This window comes from Aulonocara stuartgranti, assembly GCF_965226115.1.
Source record: "Aulonocara stuartgranti genome assembly, chromosome: 4".
Lineage (NCBI taxonomy): Eukaryota > Metazoa > Chordata > Actinopteri > Cichliformes > Cichlidae > Aulonocara > Aulonocara stuartgranti.
The window spans coordinates 31885238-31890461 of NC_138942.1; the positions used below are offsets into that span (position 1 = coordinate 31885238).

Below are 5224 nucleotides of genomic sequence, written 5' to 3' on the forward strand. Positions count from 1 at the left end.
ACAGGTGAAATATCATTCATAGTCGGATAGGTTCTGCTCAGCTGTACACAAATCCTTTTTTTGTATAGCTTGACAGCTGTGTCTTAAGAAACTTCATAGTTTCATAATACATTTGCTTACCTGTGTGTGTGCCTCACATGTATATCCTGTGAGTTTTAATCAATGTCACATCTTTGTTAACATATTGTGTGTAAGCTGGTATATTTTTCTCTGCTGTGCTGAACAATTTAGTTCAATTTTGGCTGTTTGGCGTTGTCTGTTCAGTGTAGCAGGTTTTGCAATTGTTTCAAGGGTGATATCATATATATATATATATATATATACACATTACTGTGACTTTAGTTATCAGTAGGAACAGTCTAGCCGTCTAGCAGTTGCATGCCTGGTGCATTCATAGTCTGGAGTGCACTCTTTTTGTCTGTCCACTGTTGCCAGTCGGGATGACTGTTGGAATCCTACCACAAACCAAATAAATCATTCGCTGTCTGTCTGATGAGAAAGTCCAGTGATGTCGAGCCTCCCTGTGTGAGGCTCGACATCACTGGACTTTCCTCATGGAGCTCATAGCAGCCACCTGTGCTGATTTTGGCAGCTCTGCCTAACATTCATCTCACTATTGAGATGTTAGCCGATAACTTCTGAAACACTTTTGAAGAACTTTTACGAAGCTTTGCTTCACTAACTGAGGCAGTTTTTGCTGCTAATCAAGACAGTGTCAGCGTTTTACTTTTTAACTTCCAGTTTCTGGTAACAACATGCCATGCTAACGCACAACTTCCTGATCTTCAAAATAAACATCATCACTTATTGTAACAATAAAATCAGTAAAATAAAATAAATGAAAGAATGATTTTATAATTAGGCAAATCACTTACAAGTCTTACAGTTTAACAGACGTCTAACAGATGTGTGCAGATCAACAATGGATAATATATAGAGTGCAGGAGAGAGTATGAGCGTGCAGCGTTTAAAGCGTGGAAGTACTGACCTGTGAGTTTGATTCCATAAAAAGTGACAAAAACACTAGCGTCCGCTGTACACTGCGTGGGAAGAAAACTTATTTTTACAGCAAACCCCTCCACCCCACACACACACACACATTCCCTGACACCTTCTACACTCCTGCTAAATAGATTCAAATAGATTTATGAACAACAGGACTCAGTGCACCTGACTCTTTGATTTTATTTATTTTCTGCTGTGTTTTACTTGAAAGAGTGAATGTAAACACAAAACATTATTTATTTTATATGCTGGAATATGCAGAAAATAGGTTTAAATGTTTAACAAATTTCTTCAAGTCAAAGACTATTGCATATAATTTAATTTTTGCTTGATGTAATGTAATGTGCATAAAGTTAAAAGATTAAAACTAATGAAACAATTTTTAAAGAGAGTCTTTTTATTTGATTACATTTTATATGATGGATTATAAAAAAAATTGAATTGGGCTGAAAGGTCTTTTGATTTATATTCAGGTTGTATGTCTGTGAAGGTTCTCAGTCATCCAGGTCATCGTAGTCAAAGGAGCTTGCAAAGAAAAGCGTCTGGACTTCCAGCTCCTTTGACTATATTCAGGTTGTGTATCATGTTTTTTAAAAGTAACTAAGTAAGTAACTTATTACATTTCAACATAAGTAATCACAAAAGTAACGGGATTATTTTTCGGATAGGCAATCGAAATTAGTTACTAATTTTTTTTTCAACTAACTTGACCAACACTGCTTCTGACAGTGTTCTCACATCTACGCCTTTCCTGCTAAACCTAAGTGTAGTGTACAATCCAGTGGAACCAGCTTCCAGTTTGGATTTGTAGACACATCTCTCTACTTTTAAGATTAGGCTGAAAACTTTCCTTTTCGACAAAGGAATACTGAATGTATGTGGTAAAGTCAGTAACAATATATCCATTTATACAGTACAGTGTACCTACAGAAGGTTTTTCTTTTTTTTCCCCCTGTCCCGTTTGATTCTTAGCCATCAGAATTACTGTCTGAAGGCCAAGAAGATGCAATGGATTTACTTTACCAAGTGGATCATCACAGCCTTGATTGACCTTTGTTATTATTATTTATTTATTTTATTTTATTTTCAGTTGATACAGATGGACAGACATGACTGGGGGTTAGGAAAGGGAGAAAGAAAGAAAGAGAGGAGAGAAAGAAAAACAGAGTGTAAGAGGGACAGTGAGAAAAGGCACCTGGATCACCTGTTGAGAGAAGAAAAAAAGCAGAAAACAAGCAAAAAAGAGAGCAACATAATAATCACAACACCATCACAATAATCTAGCTAAGTGTAAATAACAGTAAATACTAAATATTGAATGGTATTGTGTAGCACGCAAGACCGACGATGTTCCCCTTTTTCCTTTGGTGGAGACAAGCAGACCGCCCCCGGTGCTGCAGTAGCAGGGAGGCTCCGCATCCCAGACCCCACCCAGACAGCCCAAGACCCCATACCTCCCTCCGCCTGCTCATATGTAGTGTTGTTGCATATTCTGTCTAAGTGCATTTAAAACTCATGAAATGCTTTTTCTTACTAAGCATATAATCAGAGCTGGATCAGGTAACCCTAAATTCCCCCCTAAGGCTTCCCATGATGATAAATTGAACTCAAGATGGTGCAGGGCCTGTATGAGAACACTGATATAAAAGGGTGTATCCCTTTAGAAATAAACTGTGATACTTCTAAAAGCACATATTCACACCTAGCCACACTGTATCAACCCCCAATGTTCCTTTAATGCAACTAGCCCTATAATTATCTACTAGTCACAAACACACTGCAACAGTAAGACTTGTTCATTACACATGATGATTTAACTACTTTAGGTGCATTTCACTTTTTTCTTTAGCGCTCCAAAAACACACAGAGGCTAATAGTTTTTTTAATAGAGCACCCACAAACAAAAGGTATTCCTTTAGAAATAAACTTTTCTTGTGTTACTTCTAAAAACTACAGATTCTTAACTCTGCAACAGTTAGACTCGATGATTACACCGAGGGGGTTACAGTTAGGCCTCCAATAGTCAGCAAAAGAAGTCATGAAACAATAAAAGAGGCTCCTTAATCAAGAGCGTCTCAGCAAACATCCCAACTGTAGGCCATTACAAACAGTTGCATTATCTTATCTTATCATGTCAGAGGTCAACTGAAACTGTGTCCAGCCCCCCGGGGGGTAATGACACATCCAAGGGACGAACCGTACCTCTATAGTTTCACCACATTTTCTTACATCCCACACCTTCATCTCTACAGGCAGACAATTACACCTCCTACTGACTAACCGAACCACCATAGGCTTTCCACCTTTCTTCTTTCATCCTACTCTTTTTATCTTATCATGTCAGAGGTCAACTGAAACTAGCCCCACCTATATAAAAACACCCTAACCAGACACCCTGTATTTTTCCTCACTATTTCACATCGACACTAGCGAGCACATCATTTTGTTCACCAGCACGGTCTGCAAAGCTAACAGCGTTCTTTTTTTTTTTAACATGGACTTCATATATGGTAACTAAAACAAAATTATTATTGTATTTTTAAATTTATACCGCAGTATATCATAGCATGTTCAATCTGTTTTCTTTTCTAAAACAAAAGCCTGATTTTAGGAGCTCAGCACAACAGGACAGCATACATTTCACATACACAAGGTTCGTGGTTCTTCTTCTTCTTCTTCTTCTTTTTTTTTTTTAAAAACAGTTGGCCCGCTCACACAGAAAACAGTTTATGGCTCGTTGTCTAGAACCAATCATACCTGTTTTCTCATATAGTAACATTTAAAATGTATATTTCTCTTTCTTTCTCCAGGATCACAGGCCTATATAGGTCAAATTACACCTCTAAAAAACACAAGGTAAATACAGTGTTACACATGTTTTAGATATAAGTGTGTTTTGTTTAAACCGTGTATTAACTGTGCTTATACCCCCAGCACAGGGTCAATAAGTTGACCACAAAAACCTACAGAAGCGGATGCAATAAGACCAAGCCTTACGTTAGGTATGTATACAAGTCTCTGTATACATGACAACCAATTTAAAGGAAAAAAGGTTTAAATATTTACAAATGTTCTAATACATCAGATCTGAGACAGAGTACCCAGCGTGTCAAGAACGCCATCCAGAATAACACAGAACAAAGTGTGAGTATAGTCATAAATAAATCAAAAGAGCCAAACATATCCTGTTTTTGAAATGATACACTATATATATTATAATGTTTTTAACACACGTATATCTCCACAGCAATCACACAACCCCTTCCCATTATGGACCCCATGAAGACCCCTTGATGCTTTTGGAATATTTATGCGATATCGAACTCCCAGAACAACAACAACCAGAAAAACCACAACCTTTGTGCAACAACGGAGACTCGGAACCATTCTTCATCGCCGGTCCATGCATAACCACGAGTGAGTGTCTGCCTAATGATTTCAGCGATGTTTTCGAGTACAGTCTATCAGATTTCAATATAGTTGATATACCCACCACACCAGATTGTCTCAAACAACACTGATTCAGACATAGGTTTTGAACAAGGCTGCATAACAGACTCGCAAATATCACAGGCATATGACGCATACTTAAATACAGCAAACACATCTACTTTTGATCAGACCCATTCTGCATCAAAAAATGATAAACTATATTTGATTGATGCCAAACTCAGCCAACATCAGCAAGCAGTACAGAGGGATGTGCAAGAAATAGCCGCTAAACTCACACGAGAAATAGCAGCTAAAGTCAACCAACATCAATAAGCAGCACCGGGGAACTTGCAAGAAATAGCAGGGGTTCTAACTAGTATCCAGCTGACAATAAACAACACCTCAGGTTTATTAGATCTCATTAATACCAGCTTTCTAAATAGTTGACTTTTAAAATCCACACCATGGATCCACCCCGTAAATTATTCAAACACAATGATGGCTCCACTCGAGCTAAATGGTTTGACTTTGAGGGTTTTAACCATGCGGCTGCACAATTAGTAAGCAAATGTCAAGTTTTGCATGCAAGACTTAGTAGTCTCGCTGCAGCACGCAGGGCAGTGTCTGTCAATAGAATATTGTATTTCTCTAGTCAGTATAAGCTTTTAATGACATAAGTTTACTTGTGATAGAATGCTGCATGATGATCATTTCCTAGCTTAGAACTGATTGTACTTTTTATTGTTCTGGACTGATTGTTCTTTATAAAACGTGTTCTGATATTTGT

At 37.7% G+C, this 5224-nt stretch overlaps 1 long non-coding RNA gene across 1 annotated transcript; it reads left to right on the top strand.

Moving 5' to 3' along the window:
- The first annotated feature begins 3610 nt into the window (after positions 1 to 3610).
- On the top strand, positions 3611 to 4104 carry LOC309705794. The gene is made up of 3 exons (XR_014276615.1): positions 3611 to 3658; positions 3816 to 3861; positions 3940 to 4104. It is a non-coding gene; the product is annotated as an uncharacterized lncRNA (long non-coding RNA).
- The last annotated feature ends 1120 nt before the right edge of the window (positions 4105 to 5224 follow it).